We start from the raw sequence: 24,997 nt of genomic DNA on the forward strand, positions 1-24,997 counted from the left end.
CTTCTTCTCTTCTTGATTAGGGAACTCCCAGGGGGCCTGACCATGCTTCCACATGTGAACAGAGAATCAAAAAGGGTGACCCTTTCTTTTGACCTTGAACTTGAGCCCTGAAAAGTATCTTTAGACTGTGGGCTACTTTTACAATAACTAAGTCAGAAATGATGTCTTTAAACTATTTGTAGCTTGTCATATCCATTATCTATATACGTATCTGTAAAAGTATTTTCTTTCTCTTTTCCTTTGCCAAGTGAGCATTAAAAGTTTTGTATTGGAATGAGGAGGCAAGTGGGAGCCAGTTTGTTTTTGAGCTATGCAGTGTTAATGGGGGAGTTTGCTGGGCTTTTGACATCCTAGTGTCATAGGTAGGGGTGGCGGACATGTCAGCTCTCCATAGGACCTCACTGATGCTCCAAGCCAGTCGCACCTTTGTCCCTAGGAGACTGGAATCTAGAGAGGGGATGTGACATTGATGTATAAATTTACATGCATGTATCTAAGGGAAATGTGTTTGTGTACATAGCTATATACTGTATGGACATATGGATATATTTTTGGAAAATGACAAACAATTTTACAGGGTTTGCCAGTTAATCTAGGCTGGCTAGTGAGCCCCAGGGATCCACCCGTCTCCACCTTTCTGGTGCTAGATTACAAGCACATGCCATCGTGGCTATTTTTTACATAGGTGGTGTGTAGAAGCTTAGGTCCTTATCATGGCAGGCTCCCTCTGAACTGTCAGCCCCCACCCATCAGACTTGACTTCTCACTGTAACAAAGGTCGGTGGTGCTGAGATTGTGCCCAGGCTTGTGGGCAGGCTGAGCAAGAGCTCTACCACAGAGCTACGTCTCCATCCCAGGGGCACTTTCTCATATAATGTATCCTATGTAATTGATAATGACTACTTCATCCTTCAGTAAATGTATTTATATGTCATTTGCTTCTTTCTGAGAGCCGTACCAGGAAGGCCAGATGTTCTCTGCTGTTTGGTGTGTCTATAGGAGTCCTGAGATGTATAGCGTAGGCCTTTAGAGCCATGTTGATGGAAGTCAGGGGCCCGATTGTGGGTAACATAGTGTAAAGTATCAGGGAGTGATTTGAGAGAGTGTTTGCATGGTCACAGCTCCTGAGGTTAGTTATGGCTACATGATCCTGTTATGGGCCATTCAGTCTCTCAGTGGCACCCGTGTCTTGCTTTTCCTGTGTTCTGTTGACAGCATCATGTTGGATTGCAGGTTGGGGCATGGATTTTGGGCAAAATGATAAACAACTGTTTTGTCTCTTCTCTCCATATCAACTTTGGAGAAGCAGGATCTTAGGTGTCAGAGTGCCAGAATTCTATGAAACAAATTCCTCTGACCGTGTAGAAAGTTTGAGTCCATGAACCCTTTGAACTTTCAGTAAAGACACAGAACGTGAAGTAGACCAGAGACATGTGGTGCAAAGTCAGAGAGAAGTGGGGTGGTAGCTTTGCTCACAACCACCACCGTACTGATGCAGGGTCTTCTCTGCAAGATGATGTAGTGTTGGCTTTCAAGGCTTTGATTCTGCCCATGTACCCTACTGCGTTTCTCTCTTTCCTTTAGTCCTCCCCTGGGCTCTCACCTTTTGACTACCTTCTGTCCCCATTAGCCTCTACTCGGTCACCTGCCCTGGCCTTTATTCCCGAAGGAGGTTTCTGGATGTTAAATTGGATTTCAGCCTCCGGAAAGAGCCAGCATCTATTGTCTTATTCCAGTGTGTGAATTAGGGAACGTGCAGAGAGAGTGCTTCTGCTTTGAGGAGTTAATTATTCATGCTCTCGAACAGTTGACCCAAGTCAGCCGGTAAGCCTGAGGATGCAGATGCTCTAGCAGCCAGCAAGGGTGTACTGTCTAGGGGGATGAGCTTCCCTTATGGGGGCTCAAGCCTTGAGTTGGAAGCTGAGAAGGGATTTTTAATTAATTAATTAGCTAATTCTGAATTTTAAACTATTAACTGCATCACCTTGAACCAAGTGGTTTTGAGTCTCTTCTGTAACTGGTTTCAAGTTTCTACATCTTAGATTCTGGCATCCTGAGTGAGTAGTTACTATTTGAGTTTCAAGAGGTTTCTTGAGTTTGACGGTCTTACTGGCAGGGCCAGTGGCTGGTGTTGGCCAGCGGGAGGTGCACGTGAGCAAAGCCTTTATCAAAGTATCATCAGCCCATGCAAACATTGTATTTTGGTGGTTGTGTGTTGGTAATAGTTATTCTTCCAATGACCTGAGTTCACCTTTTATGACAAGGCACTGTAGTCATGTTTTCCTTTCCCTGTGGTTGTTTGATGACGAGAGCTGACAAAAGGAATTCTTAACCCTTTGAACTTTCTTCCTTTCTTCCAGCTTGTGCCTACATTTCCTCCGTGCAAGGATGGGGTCAACTCTTCTGGTGCTCTGACTGTCTAGAGCCAAGGGGAAGGGCTGTAAAGAGTTTGTGTAGAGCATGCAGAGGACTGGCTGGGATGGATGTTCTTCGTCTCTGTGGCCTTCGGAGGTAGCAGGGAGGGAAATCGGTATCACACACGTTGTGATTTATAGGAGGATGTTCTTATGGGACCAATTGAGGTTTGGAGTGTTTCCCACAAAGAACAAGGGATGACTTTATCAGCCTAGGCTGTGCTAGTAGGAGAAAAGGAAGCACAAATCAGCCACAGAGAGTGACCCCTGTGGTCCCTTAAGCAGGGATGGTTCGGCTGCACAAGAACCTTCCTTCAGGGTATTTTCATATTTCCATTGGATGCCCGTTGTATATCATCTTTGTAATCACTATGGCAACTACTGATGCTACTGCAGTGGTCCCAAAGTTAGACAACCTAAGGGGTTTCTCTCTGGTTTTAGACTTGAATTACATTATTTTCCCACGGGCACATGTGTGGAACCTAGAGGCCAACCCCGAGAGTTGCTCTTCAGGTGCAGTTCACCTTATTGTTTTGAGATAACTCTCTCAGCGGCCTAGAGCCTGCCAAGTAGGTAGGCCGGCTGGCTGCTCAGTGAGCCCTAGGGACCCATGGTCTCTGCCTCCCAGCACTGAGATAGTAAGAGTATGTGGCTACGCCTGACAGAGATACTGGTGGTCCATCTGAGGTCTTCATGCTTGCCGGATGAGCACTTTCCTGGCTGAAGTCATTTCCCGGGTCACCAGTCGGAGTTCTCACCTCTGCAATTCCATTCTTAGGGATGGTATGAAACATAGAAGGGGATGTGAGGAATTTTATTTACCCTTGTAGAAGTAAAATATGTGTATTTATTTATTTATTTGCTCATTCATTCATTCAGCCATTCACTTGTTTATAAGTTCCATATTTATTTACCTTTTCATCTATTTTCTCAGAATTAGCACTGGGCCAGCAAACATTCCTTTCTGACCACCAGCTGCCCCAGCTTGCTTTGGGATAACCTCAGGTGTTTTGATGCAAATATCACTTGGATGCCCAAAACCAATGTCATTCATTATTCACAAGATTCCTTGTCAACGGTCTTACCTCATTCATCTCTAATCTTTGGTTTACTAAATATATGACTGCCCAGAATCCAATGAGCCTTCTTTATGGTAGTTCTGATTTCTGAATCACAGAGCCCTTGTTTACAGTTGACTACCTAAAATCTGGGAGGTTAGTATACAAAGAGTGAGCAGGGGCCTTTTTCTAGCCTGGGTACTTAATTAAGACCTGACAGATTGATTTTTCCATTAGGCCAGAAGGCAGGTGTCGCCTTGATTTGAATTTCTTATTAAGAGTCTGTTTAGCTCTACCCCCACCCCCACACATACAAAATATGTATAGTTAGCAAGACTCCTTGAGAGAGTAAATTGTATACAACAAATTGCTTAAAATCTAAATCAGACATCCTTGTGGTGAGTTCCATGAGGAATTTACTGATGGAATCGCCTTACCACGTGCTGAGGGCCTGGGGTCCTTGTACAGTGTCTGCTTGGGGAATGCTGACCTGTGCTGTAAAGAATATGAACTCTCACTTTCTGACCCTTCACTACATCAACAGACCTGACTCCTGAGTGGTTTTCTCTCCATTTGCCCATCTCTTCAGGAAAGAATGAAAGTAACTTCCCCAAAGGATTGTTAGCATTCACAGTGAAATTTAAATTCCCAATTCAATTCATTAGAACAAACCCAAGCTCTGCTAAAACCATTTCATTCTTGTTACACAAAGTTGGGTTAGGGCTGAGGACCCTGAGCTTGGAGCACCGGCTGGTGTGTAACTGAATCCTGATCTCACTTGTTCTCATGTCCAGTCACACCACTGTGCTGTGGTGAACACCTACAGCCTGAATCCAGGCACTGTGGGCTGAAGAATTGGTCAATGCTTGTTGGGGCTTTTAACTTCTCCATTGCTTTTCTCTTTGATAAGTGCATGTGTATAATAGCCTGATATGGTGGGGCATGCCTGTACTGCCAACATTTGGGAGGCTGAGGTAGAAAGATTGTGAATTTGAGGCTGGCCTGGGCTGTGTACAGTTTCATGTCAGCCTGGGCTACAGTGTGAAGCTCCAGCTCCAAAAACAAACAAAACCCTTGGGAGGCAGAGGCAGGTGGATCTCTATGAGTTTGAGGTCAAGCTGGTCTACACAATGAGTTCCAGAATGACCAGGGTTACACAGAGAAACTTTACCATGAAAAACAAAACAAAACAAAACAAAACAAAGAGAATGAAACAAAAACTAAACCAAATCAAAACCAAAACATCCCCCATCCCCCACAAAAAACAAAACAAAAAATCCCAAACAAACAAAACCCTAACAATAACCACCAACAGGGAACCCTAACCAGACATAATCTAACACATTTCATTTGTTCTGTCGACTAAATTAGTTCTGCCAATGCCATCAGTGTACATGTTACTCTTTTGATTTATTATGTGTGCATCTTTTTTGGCTAAAAGGTGTATGAAGTGGGCAAAGCTCAGAAGGAAGGATGGATTTTGCAAGGATGATTCAAAGTTGGAAGACAACACTTCATCCCCGAGATATAGGCAACGGAGACCCAAGTTCATTGTCTCGCTGTGTTTTGAAAGTTGGGTTGATTTGTTTTAGCCGAGTCTCTGCTTTTGGCTAAGCTTCTGACATCTGGGTTTGCTGGGTGTTTCTGTTTTCTTCTACCACTGGGGTAGGTGCAGATAACAGGAAGTGAAACCTTAGGTGGGCCAAGGGAGCCTCATTCCAATGGTGCCAAGCAGGTATATGCCACCACCGTTATCACCTTACCAGTAATCTGGCATGCCCTGGGCATTCACATGTGCCAGGAGGGTTGTAAGGGGGAAGTCACACTGGTTGGCATCAGCTTGCAAGGCTCCTTTGAAGGTGTGGGTGGCAAACTCTGGCTCTGGGAGCAGGTTGGTATGAACACACAGCTGTATCTTTCTTTCCAGGGGCCCTAGAATGTCACACTATTGTTGAAGATCCTCAGCCGTTGCAGAGAAGGAGCATTGGGTTAGAGCTGAAAGGCCTCAGAGCCTGAGACTCCATTCTACACTTCCTCATTCAGACCTGAGGCTTGGAAACTGGGCTTTCCAAATGTTTGTGTGCGCCTCCAGTTGACCAGTGCTATATCCAGAAAGAGTGCTGTCTTTCAGGTTTACTCTGGTCTTTGTCATAAGATTTCAGAAAAGCCCATGGTTGTCCTGTCTGTAGAAGAGATAAAGTCCCTCTGTTCTTGACCTAGTTCTGGTGACCTCTTGGACATAGAGTGCATTGAATAAAGTTTACACAGATTAACCCACTCTGTGGGAGGGTCCTCTCTACCTTTGGCAACAGGTATGTGTGTGGAGTACCCATACATCTCCTGCCTTGGCTGAAAGATCATCTCGGTCCACTTGTGTGACCCCATAAAGCAGCAAGAGACCTGGCAGAGCTTGGTTCTTTGTGACTGCTCACTGGCTGTGCACACACATACATGTACAAACACACACACACACACATACACACACACACACACTCCCCTTGTCTTGCATGGCCAGACTGGCTCCTTTACTTTGACCTTACTAGGTTCGTACTGATTTATCTAGAAGTCTCATTTCCCAAGGGCACTGCTCATCTTTTCCTGTTGTCTCCAAGGAGTGAACGGAAGAGCATGGTTCTTTGGTCCTGGTCATATAACCGTGAGGTTGGTAAACCACAGGTTAGCTACAGACCTGAGCATGAACAACCAGACTTCATTGTCTGAACCAGACAGAGCGGGATCAGGTCTTGTTTAGTAGTCAGTATTTGCATGACCTTGGGTAGGTTTCTCTGCACCCTCTGCTTGCTGGCATAATGTGACAGTGTGGGCAGGGCCCAGCCAGGCCCAGCCTCAGCCTTCAGGCACAGGTGAATGTAGTGGTGTCTGTGACTGTGCCCAGGAGCAGCAGGATCACCGTGCATTGGTGAGTCCCGTTCCACACATAGTGCCTCAGATTCTGAGCCTGAAGGTCAGGTTCTGACCCCCAGCCTCACCACTCACAGGCCACATGACACTGCCCTGCTATTATACATTTCTCTGCTTCATTTTCCTTTCCCACAAAATGCTACCTTAGTGTTGAGCCCATACGGCTGGTGGTGAGGATTAGCAAAGGGAAGGCTTGTAACACACTTAGCACAGGGCAGAGGGCCTAGAACATGGTGAGCCCTAGGCCCATCACAGGGCCTCCAGTGGTTGCCAGGGTGGGGCCCACAGTGAGGGCAGAGCAGCCATCTAGTGGACTCTAGTTGAATGCTTTCAGATCCTGCTGTGGCTTCCCAGCATAGGAGGCAGAAGTCCAAGGCAGAGCCTTATTTGCAGAGTCTTGGTTCTAAACCCGAGCTCTCATCAGGTTTTCACATTTGGCCACTTTCTTTTGCCGCGGAGTAGGACACACAGTTTGCAGCAGTGGATAGCAGCTCTGGCTCTGCAAAGAGGAAAAATGTCAGCTTGTTCATTGCCCCGCTGACTTGACGTTTCTTCTTCCTCCTCCCCGTCCATGAAAGTGGAAATGTGGCCTTGATGTGGGCAGTGAAGGAACAACACAGAGGATGTCCTGGGATAAAGGCGATGGAGTCCGGTGGGTATGGATGCTGTCTGGGGTCACACACAGTCTCTCTCACCCATGGGTCATCTATTCTAAAGTGCCTTCTGCATGCTCAGTCTATGGGACTGACCCTTGTATACTTAGGTTAAAGTTTAATTTATAGATGAGGCTCAGCAAGAAATTAACAGTAGGGCTGGCGAGATGGCTCAGCAGTTAAGAGTGCCGACTGCTCTCCCAAAGGTCCTGAGTTCAAATCCCAGCAACCACATGGTGGCTCACAACCATCCGTAATGAAATCTGATGCCCTCTTCTGGAGTGTCTGAAGACAGCTACAGTGTACTTACATATAATAAATAAATTTAAAAAAAGAAATTAACAGTAATTAGTACAATGTGCTATGATAAAATGACATGAGTGTCTCTCTCCCAAAATACCCATTTAAGAATTTCAGTCTGTGTCCGATCTCAAGTAATGGAAAAAAACTAGGAAGGTAGAGACCCCCTGGTTAAGGGTCCCTGCCTACCACTTAGCAGCCTCTTCCCTCTCCTCCCATCTCCTCATCCCTAGGCAGCTGTCTGACATACTTTTCACTCTATATCTTGTCTGTTCTGGATATTGCCTGTGAGTGGAGTTATCTGTGTGGCCTTGCATGTCTGTATAATGTTTCCAGTGTTTATCCATGTTGTAGCATGAGTCAGTACTCCATCCCTCCTTAGGGCTGAGTACCATCCCATTGTATATATTGGCTGTGCTTTTCATCCATGTGTTGATAGATGCTTGGCCTGTCTTCGGCTTGTGGCTTTTTCAAGCAAGGCTAGTGTGAGCATTCACGTATGGGTTCTTGTGTGGACGTATGTTTTCAGTTCTCCTGGGTACATACCTAAGTGGAATTGCTGGGATATGGTACCTGCTGCGTTTAACCGTTGAGGAGCCTCCCACCCGCCTGCTTTCCATTCCCACGGCAATGTGGAGGACTCCAGTTTCTCACTGTTCTCACTGCTCTTTCCCATGTGTGCGAGTCACCACCATGCACTGGGATCTGGGGATAGTCTGAATGACTTGCTTCGATGACCATTCCTGCTTCTGTATAACACAGGTTATGCTCTGTGAGTGGGAAATACAAAGATAGAAAAATTATGGTACTTCCATAGCAGCTCACTGTCTAGGGAATAGTCAGCCATACACAGGTTATGGTGACTAAGGTCATTCCGGCCATCAAGGGTAATGGTGGGCCTTTGCTCTTATGTAGTGTGGCTTTCTCTCCAGGTATGAGGCGATCTCCATCTTGGAGTAGAGAGTACCTTGACCTGGTAGCTATGGCAACTAGGGGAGCAGACACAATGCTGCCACATTATAGCAGTGGTTCTCAACCCTCCTAATGTTTTGACCCTTTAATATGAATTCTCATGTTGTGGTGACCCCCTCCCCCACATAACAGTATTTCCATTGATACTTCATAACTGTAACTTTGCTACTGTTATGAATCCGAATGTAAATACCTTTTAATGTAAACAGCTGATGGTCTTAGGCAACCCCTGTGAAAAGGTTGTTTGGTCCCAAAGGGGCGCTGTTGGCCTTTTCCTCAATTCCTGCTTGCCTGTACAATGCAGGAACAAAGTTACAGGTGCAGGCAGCCATGACCTTGGAAGTCAACTCTCTTAAGTAGATGCACTGTGCCCAGATATGGTAGATACTGATAATTCCTAACTCAGACTTAACCAAGGTTGACAGTGAGTTTGCAGGAGCTTTTTGTTTGTTTGTTTTTAGAGGAACCAGTGTTTTGTTGCTATAGTTGGAGAGAAACAATTATTATTATATAACAAGCCTTTGTTCAGGGAAACGTATAAATTCACCATTTGATATATAGAAGGCAATAGTCTGGGGGCTGCCCAAATTGTTCATAATGATTTCCTCTAGAAATATTACTTAACTAATTCTGCCATTTCCCTCTTAACTCAAACTGGAAACCAGTCATTTTCCAGTTACTTATTCAGAAAGATCATTTGTATAGGCCCAGTTTTTAGAATAATTAATTGTAAAGATTCTTTGTCTTACCTTCTGGCCATAAGAAAAACATTTAGTGGTTGGGTCATGTCCTGGTGCTTGATGGACAATCTATTGTGAGTTTAGTAATTCCAGCTAGCAGTGTGTCTCCTGAGGTGATGGTCTTTAAACCACTGCGCTGTAGGCCTTAGGGAGTTTGCTGAGTCAGTGAAGTTGCTTGTTCGGTCTACAAACATGAAGACCAGAGCTCAGACCCCCATCACCCATGTAAAAGGCTAGCACTGCGGTGCACTCCTGTAACCCCAGCCTGCGTAGGAGGAGCCTGGGGCTCACTGGCCTGCAGCTCTAGCAAAACTGGTGAGCTCCAGTTTCACTGAGAGACTTGGTCTCCAAAAACAGTAGGGAGACCAATTGACAAATCTGTTCCATGTTGACCTTTGATCTGCACATGCACACCAGGCGTGCATGCATACACACTTTCTCTCTCTGTCTCTGTCTGTCTGTCTGTCTGTCTGTCTCTCTCTCTCTCTCTCTCTCTCACACACACACACAGATCAATATATGCATATGTAAAATGGTTATTACCATGTTTTCTGTACTTTAATGTGTGTATGTATTTTTTTTAATCCATTCTTGTGAATTAAACACCTATAAATGAGATTAAGCAGTTTTATCTCTTGCTTCTGTTCAGGTTACCCTGGGACCATTCATTCTCTGTAAATCTTCTCTGTAAAATGCTTCCTGAGGGCTGCTGTGGTCCCTGGCAGTTAACAGGATTCATGGAACCCTTGGTTTGTTTTGGTCCTGTCCTTTTCGTCCAGTCTTAGCCCACATGCAGAATGTGGCAGGAGCATCCGCGTGCAGAGTTTCATTGGCTTTACCACACTGATAGCAAATCTTGGCTGCAGTTTGATACACCTGGGAAGAAGGAACCTCAGTTGAAGAATTGCTTCTATCAGATTAGTCTATAGACATGTCTGTAGGGCATTGTCTGGCTTGCTAATTGATGGAGGACGGCCCAGCCCAGTGTGGGTGGAACCAGTCCTTGTCAGGTGGGCCTGGGCTGAGGAAGAAAGATGGCTGGTCTTGAGCCTGGCAGCCAATCTAGCTATCGGCCATCCTCCGTAGCATCTGCTTCAGTCCCTGACTCTGGATGTGCCTCGAGTTTCTGCCCTGGCTTCCTTCAGTGATAGAATGTCTTTTGGAACTATAAGGTGAAGTAAGTCCTTTACCTATCAAGTTGTTTATGGTCAAGAGTGTTTTATCACAGTTTAAGAAAAGGAAACCAGAACACAGTTCAAAACGTGCTGGAAGTGTGACGTCTTTTTGGCCACTCTATTCCGATTATTTCCTTTAAAAGCTTGTGACGGTTTTTACTCGCTGTCTTTACTTAATTCAACACTAGATGAATGGGCGCTCTCCCTTTTTAGTTCTCACAGTTTTCTAGGTGAAAGGGGGTATGGAATTCAGTTTATTGTTGCTTTATTCACTAGAGCAAAGGGTTGGAAGCAGCTTAGTTGTTCGTCAGCAGATGAACGGTTAATAAAAATTACTATATATAAAAACATGGAATAATACTCAGCTCTAAAGAAAAAACAAAATCACAAAATTTGCAAGGCAGGGGATGGGCTTGGGATCTGTAATATTCAGTGAGGTCACATCATCTCAGAAAGAAAACCTGCACGCTCTCTCTTTTATATGGAATCTAGCCAAAAAAATATATGCATGTGTGTAAGCAACTGTATATATGGGTACAATATGAAGAAAAGAGAATAAGAAAGGCCAGATATAACTAGATACAGAAGGACTGGATGCAGGTAATAGACAAGATAGGAAAGAGGAGGACAGAAAGCTAATTCTTTTTCTGCTCTCCATTCTGTTGTGGATTCCTTTTTTCTTTTGGTTTTGGTGGTGGATAAGGGCATAAATATATTCAGTACTGAGCATGTAAAGGCCCATGTGAAGCTCCATGATTTTCCTTCTGGACTCCTTTCCTAACTGGATAGAGTATTGAATTGCACAGACTGGTATTCTTCTAGTTAATTTGGTGTATGATGTTCTTAATTATTTGCAAGTTATTTTAATAATAAAGTTTGTTTTTAAAAGTATGTTACTTTGGGGGCTGGAGAGATGGCTCTGTGGTTAAGAGCACTGACTGCTTTTCTGAAGGTCCCGAGTTCAAATCCCAGCAAACACATGGTGGCTCACAACCATCCGTAATGGGATCTGATGCCATTCTGGGGTGTCTGAAGACAGCTACAGTGTACTTACATATAATAAATCTTTTTTTTAAAAAATGTGTTACTGTAAGCAGACATTACTGTGATATTCTCTCTCTGCATGGAGCTTGCCAAATGGTATTGAGGTAATGTATCCCTGAAAGTGACCCACAAGTCATCCCCCTGTCTCTGCTCTTTTCTGAGCACACAATAACAGATGCCTGGTTTATGCTCGACCTTGAGCATAAAATGTGTTTAGAGGGCTAAAGCCTGCGGACATCAGGGAGGAGGGGTCCAATGCTCTCTGAGTGTTCGGCCACAGCTGCCATTAGCACTTTCTCACTGCCAAACCCTGTGAACTTCTCAACATCTCTTTTTACTGTTTGTTCAAGTTTAAAAATTATGTTTTATATGGAACCTGGTGGAAGAGGTGACATCGAAACACTAGAACTTGTTCGGTGAGCTATTATGTCTCCTGTCCCCGCCCCCCCACCCCCGGAGGTTGACCACAAACAGTAACTTCAAAGAGATTTTAGTTTAGTTTAGTTTAGTTTTGAGACAAAGTCTCACCTAGCTGCAGCTGGCCTGGAATTCCCTAGGTGCCCCAGGATGCCCCTGAATCCTCATCTTCCTGAGTCCTGAATGCTGGGATTACAGGCTTGCACCACCCCTGAGTAGGGCTGGGATCAAGTCGGCTAAGTGAGCGCGCTACCCACTGAACCACATCCCTGGTCACCATGAGATGGTTTTGATTTTTTCTTCTGCATTTGTGAGGAACTAAATGAAACACTGGAATCTAAAAATGAAAAACCCAGAGGAACCTCCCCCTCCCAACAGGTCTCACGTCTTTCTCAAAATTAGTACTTATTTTAGGAGACTGGGGCTCCCACCCACAAAGGGTTTATGCTCCACTCTGACACAGGCCTTTTCATTTAGATCAAATGATATTTTCCGACATAATTTCACTCATGTTGAGTTTTAAGATTTCTTTAAAAACACACCCCAAAGAGGAATTGAAGGCTTTTAAGGGGCTGGGCTCTTGACAGAACTTTTCTCTAAACAGTGAAGGATGCCAGACCCAAGCACTACCATTGGGCACCTCAAGAAGAAACTCACAGAAGGTGAAGCCAATAATAGTATTCATTAAATCTAATTAACTGATGAAACCCGATTAAAGCTCTTGTAATTTCATTCTGTCAAAGATAGGATGCTCATGTTATGATTGTACTTGTTACAGAGAGTTGAAGAGCAAGTGATTTGTTTTTGCCGTGGAGAAATAAAATTTGAAATTTTTTGGAGAACATACTGTGAACCGCCTATTCATCCTAGATTAAGAAACTTGTAGAGTCAGACGTTCCTGGTCGAGGCTGCAGATTTCATAACTCCCATCCAGACTCTTAACGAGGTCTCCTGAATAGAAACTGTACCTAACGGCCAGCATTCCAAATATTTTTGTGTTCATAGGCAGCTAAAAAGAAAGATTTTTATGTTTAGACTACTGTTAAATAATCACAGACACTTACCTCTCAGATTATAGCAATGTTTGAGGCATTGGGTGATGGGCTTGGTTTGTAAGGCAGCTTAAGTTTTCTGTGATGGTTCCAAACTTAAAAAGGTGGAAACTCCAGGGCCAGGAGGACGGGATGGCTCAGCGTGGAAAGCATTTGGTGCATAACCCGAGGACCGGAGTTTGAGTTCCCAGCAACCATGGTTAAAGTCAGGTGGGCGTTGCAGCCTGCCTGTAATCTCAGAACACAGGAAGCAGACACAGGGACTCCTCAGGGCAAGTCTTTAAAGCTGTGAACTCCAGGGTTAGTGGGAGAGCCGGCCTCCATATATAAATTTTAGAGAGCTGACAGCCTGACAACCTCAGGCCGCGGTTCGCGTTCGTGCACATACCCCTCAGTACACACACACACACACACACACACACATACACTCAGTGCTCACACACATGCAAAGAAAATGATTATATATTTTGGTTGTAACGTGTCCATGATCTGTTGGGGAAAAATTAATAAATCAAATACTGGGACACAGGGAGGCATGTATGGTGTCTGCTGGCACTGTTAGCAGATTATAATCACTGGAAAAAAGAATGAAAAACAGAAGGGTCTTACATTGTTTTCTCCAGCAAAGACAAAGGGAAAAAGATGAACCAGCTAATGATGAAACCTGAAAAAGTGAACGAGTTTTGTCTTTCCATCCTGGGACATCCGTAGATGTTTCCTACTGGTGGGAAGAACCTTTGCATGGTGCTTCCCCCCACCCCCCCAAGTGCACTGATTAAAATCTGGTGCAGAAATGAAGTGAAATTAATAAAGCTTGCGATTTTACAGTATCTAGATTTGGCCACTGTCACAAGAAACGCTCACACACGTTCATTTGAGTAATGAATTTTTCGGGGCTTAGAATGGAGTTAACTCTGACCTGTGGCACACTGGGCAACGCTACCTAAAAAACTCAATACAGAGCAGGAGAACTGAGAGCTGACCACACCCAGCAGATATGCTAGTAAACCTGGCAGAGCCTGTCTTCTCAGTTAATATTATGGGCCAGAGATAATGGCATTCAAAGGTGTCAGAAATCTGCATTGCTGACCACAAAGCAGAACTTTCAGGAATACTTCAAGCCTTCAGATAAAAATAATAAAAACAATATGGTTCATATTTTTCCTGTTAGCCTTCTGGAAACTTAGCAGTAATGTGGTAAAGGAGAGAGTGAAGGCCAGGAGGCTGAAACGCTGGAGCAGATATCAGAGGGATGCTGCCCCTGCTGTCACAGCAGCTAGTTTCCAAAGAGTCAAGAATAAGATGATAAACTCTCTGATAACCCAGAATAGGAAGCTTGAGGCCTGCAGGGACACTCAGATGCTTCCCATGCTTGTAACGACCGGTATTTCCATCCATTTGTCTCCCGTCTCTTTGCTGATTCCACACCGTTTCAGTGATGGTGGTTTTTCTAAACTACCTTTTGAATTTTATGCTATAAATAATTTTCATTTTCCTATTGGTTGGTTGAGGTTTGAATTAGCTAATGATCTCTGAAGAATCTGTGTCTCTCTCTCTGACCAAGAAAACAGTCGGTCCTTTATTTCTGATGTTTCTCACAAGCATTTTAGGACAGTTTGTTCACAGCTAGAAACGACAGTCCGTTTGCAGTCTCTTAGTAATTATTTCTGTAGGGTGACAGCTCTGTGGCTTTGTGTCTTTCATATTTGATCATCTTGTTGAATTTTCCTTAGGACTTGTTATGGCATTTAAACAAAAGGAGGCTTGACTTCTCATAGATTGAAGTGTCTCTCCGTGTTTATTTTTCTTGTCTTCTTGCATGGTTTCTGCGTGGTGGAATAGCGTCTAGTGGATTTGTTCTCATGTGGTTCTGTTTGGAGCTGAGTTAATTTGTCAAGAGCTCCGCTTTATGTATTTCTCTCACTGTCTACATGAGGTTTCTTCTAGGGGCAGCTATTTACTAAAAGATAATTTCCATGTGTGGTGAAGTTGTCATGATAATTTTGTTCCAGAAAGCTGAAGTATATATGTAGAGTGAAGGAAACTGTTAAGAGGCCATTGATACATTTGAAGAAATAGTGTGGAAATCCTTATCGGGATTTGCATTAGTAATACATTTTCATTCTTTTAATTCTGTCTGCACTGTTTGGGTAGCTGAGTGGTAGAGAGTAGCGGTGAAGAGATGGGAAGGGTCGGGTCAGTGTCTTACAGTGGTTTTGTTGGATTGGTGTTTAGCAGCCCAAGGAGACTGAACTGTCCTCTGTTTTGATAGTTGTCTCTGAAATTATTAAAATTAGGTTTTTGAGTGAAAAATGCAATGTTCTACTTAAACCAGGAAGGTGAAATGTTCATTATGACTTCATACATACGCTGTGCCTTGAGAAACCTGGGAAGATTCGTGGGACTCATGGCTTAGACCACCGACGTCTGTCTGTCTAGGCCATTGTCATGGGTGTGTGTGTGTCTGTCTGTCTGTCTGTCTGTCTGTCTCTCTCTCTCTCTCTCTCTCTCTCTCTGTGTGTGTGTGTGTGTGTGTGTGAGAGAGAGAGAGAGAGAGAGAGAGAGAGAGCTGGCTACAGGTTAATGGTGGGTGTAATTTTCAATCTCTTTCTACCTTATTTTTTGAGACTGGTCTCTCACTGAACCTGAGCTTAGATTGGCAAGCAACAAACCCTAGGGGTCCTTCTCTCCAGCTCCCTTGCACTGGATTATGGGGGTGTACCCCCACACACACACACACCTTGCCTGGATTTTTCCATGGATGCTGGCGCTCTGACTCAGGCCCTCATGCCTTTGTGGTCTGCACTTTACTGACTGAGCCATCTCTCTTTCCAGTGCTTTGTATTTCGATGTACATTCGAGCTTTCCATTTGAACAGAGGCACACCACTCACCAGACTGTGATGGTGGTGTGGACTTGGCCCTGTGTTCGAATCACTCCAGATGTACTTTAGGGGAAGGGTGGTCACATGTTGTGTATTCAGAATCAACAAATAGAGTATCCTATAATTTGTGTCATTTTGGTTTTTTTTGTTTTTTTTTTTTTTTGTTTTTCGAGACAGGGTTTCTCTGTATAGCTCTGGCTGTCCTGGAACTCACTTTGTAGACCAGGCTGGCCTCGAACTCAGAAATCCGCCTGCCTCTGCCTCCTGAGTGCTGGGATTAAAGGCATGCGCCACCACGCCCCGCTGTCATTTTGTTTTATGGCACACTTTACTCTTATAAATGTCTTGACATTTTATAGAATGTTTTTGTGGATGGAGTCTTGAGAGTCTTACACTGCAGAAATTGTTTCCTTTGGAAATTTTTCTGTTTACTCCTTTGGGGGGGTTGAAGCTGGAACACGAACGCCAAACTCAACACTCAGGCTACCCACTTTAGGTGTTAGTCTCCTCAGAATCTCTGAAGTGCATAAATATTAGAGAAAACCATTTTCTCTGTATTTGTTGGTAATATTTTTGAAGTGGCCAGGAGATTTTATGCCTCTAGTTACATAATTTGTCTCTTGAGAGAATCTCAATTCTAGAAGGCTGCTCCTTCATAGTGGCTTCTCCCTGGTTGGTTGGGGCTGCAGAGTGAGTGTATCCCACTGAAGTCACCTCAGAGTGGCAATGGTGTCCCAAACCTGCCACCTTGTTCCCTCCCTCCCTCCCTCCCTCCCTCCCTCCCTCCCTCCCTCCTCTTGTCTGTCTGTCTCTATTTTCTTTCTCTCTTCCTTTTTCTTTCTTTCCTCTCCTTTTCTTTTCCTTCCTTTCTTTTAATTCTTTCTCTTTTTAATCCTCAGTTATTTGATATTCAGTGGCAATAAGTAAATAAATCAATAAATCAAGGACAGTAATTGCGGATAGAAGCTGGGCGTGGTGGCGCACGCCTTTAATCCCAGCACTCGGGAGGCAGAGGCAGGTGGATTTCTGAGTTCGAGGCCAGCCTGGTCTACAAAGTGAGTGCCAGGACAGCCAGGGCTACACAGAAAAACCCTGTCTCCCAAAACCAAAAAAAAAAAAAAAAAAGTAATTGCGGATAGAGCCATTTACGTCTTTCCCAGACCCTTGAGAAGTTTAGCATGTATCTGAGGTGAATCAGTGAATCATTAGGATTTGAACCACGAAGTAAGATAGAGTGAAAATTAAAAAGAAAAATGAAAGAGAAAAAATCTGTCTCTGTTTAGCTATGGGTTTCTAGATTCAATCTGTTTTCATGTCTTCATATTTTTCCTGGGTTTTGGGTTTCGTTTTTCCTCCAGGTTAAGTTTCCCGAGCCCTTTGGGATGCTGCATACTTTTGTTTTTTCCCTACTGGATACCGATTCACTCTGAAAGTGAAGAGGACTTTTCTGCTGGTCTTGGCTGTAAACATCATTAGCTTGGGACATTTCTTTAATCCTCACCACATGACTCCTGAGAGAGAAATGGTGCTTTATCAGCTCTGCGCCATTAGCCTTGCTGTTGTGGAAACTGAGGCCTGAAGAGGTCACTAGTTCATTACTTTAGGCTCATGTGTCTGATAAGTGAGTTAGAATTTGAACCCAGGCATTCAAGGATCTGCATACTGAACCTGCTTTACTGGGAAATTTTAAACCATTTCTCTGGGAGAAGGGGGGTGGGGGGTAAAGGAATCTAGAACGTGCCTGTAGCAGCCTCTGCCCACCCCAGTGGCTGTTCCTCTACTCATTGTCTCCACAGTGGAGGTGGGAGCCTCAGGCCTGCACCCTGGCCCTGGGTTTATTTATGCTGCTTTGTTTACAGTCTTTTATACAATGAACTTGTTTTACTTTGGTAGTTATGGTTTTAAAAAAAGAAACGTTGACTTTGACAAACATCTTTTGATATGTGCTTAGTTTGAAAGTTTTGAAAGGCATTTCAGAAAAGCATAGGAAGATGAGAAAGCTTACCAGAAAGTTTATTCCTAAAGCTTTTATTTCGAGAATTGGAATATTCTTTATCGCTTTTTGTGCTCTTCAAGGGCTCTCAGCAAGTCTGGTTCATGTGAAGATTATGAGGTAGAGTCAGAACTGAAAAATGATTTCATTCTCATTATTGTATCTAACATGTCAAATAAAATATTTGAAGCCTTTGCCACTGAGATTCATTTGGTTTGTAATGTTAAAATACAATGCACGTTCACCCAGCACAGAAATGGAGAGACGAGGGGAAGACCTGGGGACTCGGTTCTTGTGGAAAGAGCCCTAGTAGGCTCTGAAGGATGACGCTGACGTAACGCTGCTGCAGTTGGCGTCTGCAAGTGTCCTGTTATCTCATATGTAAAGGCAGGACATAAATCTCACAAGTTAAGATTAACCATAAGGATTCAATGTATAACCAAATGGTGGACTCTCAGTTGCTGAGAGGTCAAAAATTAACTTCTTGAGTTAATGTATCTTTGAGATACCTCTAGGTATCTGCAGGGTTGTTCTCAGGCACACAGGTGCTCCAGCCTTTTACAGACAGCAGCACAGCATAGCCCCCGTACCTTCGCTCTAGATGTCCTAAGACTGAGCGCTTTGTGAATGCTCTGTGCAGTTTTTAGACTGTATTGTTCAAGGATGGGGACTGTCTTCCCACAGTTTAAACGTTACAGGGTTCTTGTTTTAATTCTTTTTTTTTTTTTTAATTTTAATTTTTTGCATACTTTCCATCTCACTGCTTCAGTCTGCCAGTAGGGACCAAACCCTGCAGGGGACCAACTGTGCATGGCTAGGGATGAACTTAGCCAGCTTTATGTCTCTCGTTTATGAGTTGGGAGAGGCACACACTGTGCCTCAGTTCCCATGCCTGTAAAGGGCCCTGGGTACCTCTCCAGGTCCTTACGTTCCCTGAGTAAATCATAAGTAGAGTATGATTCAAAGGACTTTTTCTTCATAGTTGGCAAGTGCTAATTCCTTAGCAGCAGTGTGATTTCTCCTGGTATCCACTCTGACGTTACTTACTGGCTTGCTTGTTTTGTTTAAAAGTTTATTTTTATAAATATGTGTGTGCCTGTGTATGTGTCTATGTGTCAGTGTGTGTGTGTGTGTCAGTCTGTGTGTGTGTGTGTACCACATGCTTGCAGTGTCTATAGAGACCAGAAAAATGTGTCTTACCCTGGGAACTGGAGTTAAAGGCAGTTATGAACTGAGTCCTTTGCAAGAGCAGCAAGTGCTCTTAACTGCTGAGCCATTTATCTATTCCCAGTTTATTATGGTTTTTTGTTTTTTGTTTTTTGTTTTTTGTTTTTTTTTTGAGCCAGGGTCACTTGTGACTCAGGCTGGGCCCAGACTTACTTACTGTATGACATAGGCTGAGCTTGAATTTCCACCCTGTAGTCACCATCTCTGTAAAGCTAGGATTACAGGTGTTCTCCACTGTGCACGGCCTGCTTTCCCTTTGTCCTCTGTCTCATTTCTCCCAGGGCAGTAAGGACTGATTCTAGCTGTTGTGAGGATTAGAGAGGAAGGAGTAAAAGGAGAGAAATAGAGGAGTGGGGAAAGTATATATGTTGTTTTGTTTCGTTTTTGTTTTTTGCAGCCTTTTGAGATAGTATCAATAAAAAATAGAACTCAGTGGGAAAAAACAAGCCGATGAAAATATATAGTATCCATGTGTTTTTAAGTGCTTAAATTTAAAAGTTAAGGCAACGAATCAGTCCCCATTACTATTCAACCTCTTTTGGGGGGAACCAAGCCCCCAAAGAGTTGGAGCCTCGTTACCAAAAGATGCCATCAGTAGGAGAAGCAATGCTGACCACCTTGCTTACAGAGAGGTCCCGAAGCTTTCCTAGCCTTGCTCATCAGTGGCCCGGCCTTGAGTTAGGTCAACAAGGTGTCAGGCAATCCTGTCAGGAGGAATTCCCCACAAGAATTCTCTCTTTTGCACTGACCTCTGTATGCTCGGGTCCCCAAGAAGTGCTCTTTGGCTTGGGATGTCACTGAAGAAAGAAAACATACCTGTTGCTCTTGTATGTGGCTCTCAGTAGCTAGTTCTCAGTGCTGTGCAGAGCCATGGAAGAATCCGCTAAGCTCAGACTGCAGGAACATAGAATCCTGAAGATGCCTGGGAGAGCATCCCACTCCACACCTGGGGAAGCCTCCATGGTTGTCTACCTTTCCACACGCAAAAGGGCCTTTTCTCTGAGTTTCCACAAATCTGCTCTCCGACCCAGCTGTTTGACCCTTGACCTGGAAGTGGGGGAGTCCCTTGTCACATTGTCTAGAAAAGCCTCCTGATAGGTCGGAATTGGGGTGGGGATAAACACCCTAACTGCCTGGGAGAAGAGTATGTTACTTAACCTGAATTGTTTCAGAATCCTCTAATTTTCAATTTATGTAAATTCCACATAGATTGAATTCCCTGGAACCCTTTTTGTGTTTGATAAGAGTTTTATTTCCTTAAAGTGACAGCCATGACAGTTGTGTTGGAATTCAGCCTTGAGTATTCATTTCTAGGTTTCACAATTTGTTTGTCTTCATTGTGGGCTTTCTTCTTCCCCCTTTCTTCCCTTCCTTCCCTCCTTTCCTGAGGCTTGCCCTGCCTCTCCTCACTTGCCTTTGTAATTTCCCCTTTTCTCTAGATCATAGTGATGACAGACCCTTAAGATTTTTTTTTTTTTCATGAAGACTAGTTGTGTGGCTGCAATGTACCACGGGGTAGTGGGTCAGGCGGTAGGTACATCAGTGAATGTCTGTGGAGTGGGCTCTACAGGCGCCACAGCTCCCTGGCTTTGGGGTCCCAGGCCCTCTCAGAAGTGAGCTTTGAGTATGGGCAGTGCGCTTTACACACCCTGGCATCTCAACAGCCACAGAGAAGGGGCAAGATTCGTGCGTCCAACCTACAAGTCATGCTGTATTGACTCTGTATCATAGAACTGAGGAGTGCGCAGGACAGATATGGCCACAGGCCCAGCCGTCCATCACCACAGCTTTTCAAAGGGACCTTAGGAGAAACACGTGGAACCGTAACTTGATCGCAGAAGTTGGGTCATTAACATTGCAGAAACAGCCCTTCAGGTTTGTTGGTTACACTGTCCAGACTCAGCGAGTAGTTCTTCATTCTTTACAAGATCAGCCAGGTGGACTTGGCTAACAGTGACTCCATCGTAGCCCATAAGCTCCTTTGTTAATGAGGCCAAAGTGGGAATTCCTGCTTCTTGTGGGCTGGCCGCCTTACTTTCTTTCCTGGGGAACTGACCACTAGTTCTGGCCAGCTGGCTTGTGAATGTCAAGTGTCAGAAGTTGGGTGCTGTGGCTAGTAGCTCACACCCTGACCCCTCCTGGGAAAAACCATCACCCACTTCACTGCCCAATAGTCCCGAGAGTACATTGTCTCCTCCCCTGAAAGACAGTAGAGTGGTGAGGGTTAACGAGAAACTGGCATGGCTTTCAGACAGTTTCCAGGAGATAAAGGCATTATTTAAAGTGATTTAGGAAAACAAAACATGATAGTTTACTGGAAGAAAAAGTCAGGGTGAATGAGGCAGAGGAAAGGGAGATGGGACCCTGGCTCCTTTAAACATGGAATGGGGGTGGGGGGAAGCCACCACAGCTTAAAAACACCGATTCTAGGAAAGCTGTATTTTCCAATTTCTACCAAAACTAAGCTCGTAAATTCTTTAGACTTGTCAACTCTTGGTTTCTGCATGTTACCAGAATGGCCTCTCTATTAGGTGAATTTTGTGTATTGCCATTTACTACGGAATTAAAAGTAACTTCGGCCGGGCGTGGTGGCGCACGCCTTTAATCCCAGCACTTGGGAGGCAGAGGCAGGCGGATTTCTGAGTTCGAGGCCAGCCTGGTCTACAAAGTGAGTTCCAGGACAGCCAGGGCTACACAGAGAAACCCTGTCTCGAAAAACCAAAAAAAAAAAAACAAAAAAAAAAAAAAAAAAAAAAGTAACTTCGAGCCACTGGATACTTTTTGGATTTTAAGTAAGTGTTAAAGAATATATACTGTTCTGAAGATAAGAATTCACCTAAGGCAGTCTAGTCCTTCAACATGCATGTTTAAAAAACAACAACCAATCAAAACCTGATCCGTGTTTACTCCAAAGGCAGTTCACCGCGTAAAAGGGGACCTTTTGAAACCCTTGGTAACTGGGATTGTTTTCATAGGGTACCTTTGCATTGTCCTGATAGATGGGTCCTTGTTGAGCTGCTGGGGACTGTAGTGGTTGTTGAAGTTGGTAAATGGTTACCTAGCATCCATTGCAGCCCTTGGCTCCAGCTCTAGCCCCCAGCCCTGCACAAACTGGGTATGGTGGCCAAATCTTTAATCTCAGCATTAGAGGCGTGGTGCTGGCTCGAGGATCAGAAATCGAGTCATTCTGGCTACATGGTGACTTTTTGGCCAGCCTGGGCTACTCTTTGGATATATAAATCCTGTCTTGAGAAGCTGTGACTTGCCTGGGGTCAGTTAGTGACAGAACTTTGCTACATACCCATTTCCCCAACTCATGCTAGTGACACTTCTGGGACAGCCTACTGATTTTGTTATTATAGATCTGTCTGCACATGTTTACATGTGAATATATAGCTGTTCTGAGCTGGTGTGTGATAAACACCTTTAATCCCAACACTCTGGGAGGCAGAGGCAGGAGAATCTTTATGAGGCCAGCCTGGTCTACATAGAAAGACCAGCCTGGTCTACATAGAAAGCTTCAGGCCAGCGAGGGCTATCTGGTAAGACCTTGTCTCAGAAAATAAAGCAAACAAATCCTCCAAACCGAATAGCTATTTTGCTTCCTTTTAACAAATTTATTGTTAGCTTAGTGTCTTGGAAGGATCGTTTTCTTATCCTTTCCCGGAACAAATTCAGCTTATTGCTTTACAGTTTTAGCAATCTTGTGATATCTCTAGATAGAGAATTGACTTTGTCTTTTCTTTGCCTTGTAAGCTATTTAGAGCAAGGTGAGATTACAATCATAAGCTGACTCTGGGAGGAAAAACCCAGCCTATTATCTTTCTTGGCTACTGTTGTTCCTTTGAAAATAACCATTACCAGAGTTTCCCTAAACACATGGTAAGTTACAACTGCGGTGGTTTGTCAAATACATAACAATTTGGTCTCGTCTCCTTTATCTTCCTTCTGGTTCATGATGGAATTCTGCCTGTTTCCATCCAACCAACAGCAGACTTGAGTTCTTGTCAGCAAGACCACCCTGCTTAGAAAACTGAGCAGTCTTTAATCTGTTTGGGGCTTTGAAACATTGTTTAACTTTTCTTCCCCAAATTTAGACGTCAGAGGGACTGTAGGCTTAGGTTTGGTAAATGTATATTTTTGCCACTAACAACACTGCAGATGCCCTTGTCTTGCCTTTGTAAAACTTGGATTAAACACACGATCAGCAAGCTGCCTTTTTCTTGACCATGGCCCCCTTTGTTCTGAATGTTTTGTTTGTTTGTTTGTTTTGTTTTGTTTTGTTTTTCTGAGGTTTGAACCCACAGTGTGAGGCATGCTAGGCCGACTCCCTACCACTAAGGTACATAACCAACCCTGTTTGTGTTTTTAATCTTGAGACAGGGTCTCATTAACCTGCACTGCCCGGACTCCAGTTTGCCCTATAGCCCAGGCAGGCCTTGAAACTGTGGTCCTCTGCTTCTACCTCTAAAGTAGCTGGGATTCCAGCCCATGCCACAGATGCTGGCTACCTTTCAGAGCTTAAAGAGTAATTGACTCATGCTATAGCTACATAAAAATATAAACTATTGAAAGGTAAGTAAAAGATAATTAGAAAGAGATTTATATCACACAGAATATTTGTATCTTTTGCAAATGGCATGTTGGGTTTTTTGTTTGTTTGTTTGTTTGTTTTGAGACAGTTTCTCCTGTATCCTAGGCTGTCCTTGAATTCCCACTGTAGGTGAGGGTGACTGAACATCTTATTCCCTTGTCATTACCTCCTGTCTGCTGGCATTACAGGTATGCATCTCTGCTCTTACTTCATGTGGTCCTGGGAATCTAAGCCAGTACTTCATGCATGCTACGTAAATATTCTACCAACTGAGCTACCTACTCAGTAATACTTATATATTTTTATGTCTCTTTAAAAGATATATCGCCGGGCAGTGGTGGTGCATGCCTTCAATCCCAGGACTCAGGAGGCAGAGACAGGCAGATTTCTGAGTTTGAGGACAGCCTGGTCTACAGAGTGAGTTCCAGGACAGTCAGAGCTATACAGAGAAGCCCTGTCTCAAAAAACAAAACAAAACAAAACAAAACAAAAACAAAAAAGAGGAAGATTATAACATTGGTTGTTTCTGTCTGTTTCAGCCCCAAATTTTCTAAAAGAGATAGAAAAGGAAAGTACTGTCTATGCACGTGTATATGGGCACCTCCACAGTGGTATGTAGTAAGAGAATTTCTTTATGAATACATCCAAAAGAGAACCACTTCAAACACAGGAGATTTTAGCGAGCCTCACTTCCGCCTTTATGTGGCGGGCTAAGGTCCCTGTCACCTTCTTTGTCAGTTGTCTTTGGAAGCTGTCAAACAAACCAGAGAGAAGTAGGACATGTGGCTGTAAGCACAGGCTTATGAGGACACACAGGTTTCCTAGGGGCCAGCCCAGATTGTTTTGAGGTAGGACTCGGGAGCATGGAACAGTCCTTGCTTGACCACATCTGCTTCCACAGCCCTCTGAGAGCCACGAGTTGTCACTTAACACAGTCACCCTCCGATCCCAGCTAATCAAAGGCTTTACTGTACACCACAGCTTGGCTCTGTGGCCCAGCCTGGCTATGTGGCTCACCAGGGCTTGGTGTCAACCAGTTTCAGAGGTGACCAGGACAGTAGAAGGCTGCAGAAACCCATGTCACCACCGGAGTCGCCACTGTTCACGCCCAGAGACCCATGCCTATTTCGTCTGCTCCTTCCCAATTCTGTTGAAGTGGAAATTTTGCTAGCTGGCTTCAGCAGCAGGCCTGGTACAAGCTGGCTGACAGCAGTTTCTGGCAAAAGGAATAACCAAATTATTATTCAGTCATGGGTTTTTAACAGCCGCAGAGCAAGTGGATGTTAACTAAATGATGCAATTTATTCCCTTCCCTCTTATTGCCAGCTTGCCTATTACAGAGCGACTGCCAGTTTTCAATAAGTGGTACCCAGATGGTATTCGCATGCCGCCCACTTGGTTACAGAGCCGGAGCGGGGAATAACTCGGCAGACACTACAAGCTGTGGGTCAATTGAGGGGGAATGCCTGTTGCTTCACAGTTTTGCATATGTAAATCTGTTAATGTTATGTCAGTATTGTGCGGGCTAAACACAAGCATTGCCTTTCTCTGG

At 44.2% G+C, this 24,997-nt stretch overlaps 1 protein-coding gene and 1 long non-coding RNA gene across 10 annotated transcripts in view; one reads left to right on the top strand and one right to left on the bottom strand.

Moving 5' to 3' along the window:
- Positions 1–24,997, top strand: part of Foxp1 (forkhead box P1) — a 597,317-nt gene that overhangs the window by 13,569 nt on the left and 558,751 nt on the right. The gene's annotated exons all lie outside the window — the stretch shown is intronic.
- On the bottom strand, positions 9,673–12,949 carry LOC147003871 (uncharacterized). Its single transcript, XR_015047578.1, has 2 exons — positions 12,760–12,949; positions 9,673–9,935 (listed from the first exon to the last, which is right to left on the bottom strand). It is a non-coding gene; the product is annotated as an uncharacterized LOC147003871 (long non-coding RNA).

The sequence above is a fragment of the Mus caroli genome, unplaced genomic scaffold, assembly GCF_978045245.1.
Source record: "Mus caroli unplaced genomic scaffold, Mus_caroli_1 scaffold_7, whole genome shotgun sequence".
Classification (NCBI taxonomy): Eukaryota; Metazoa; Chordata; class Mammalia; order Rodentia; family Muridae; genus Mus; species Mus caroli.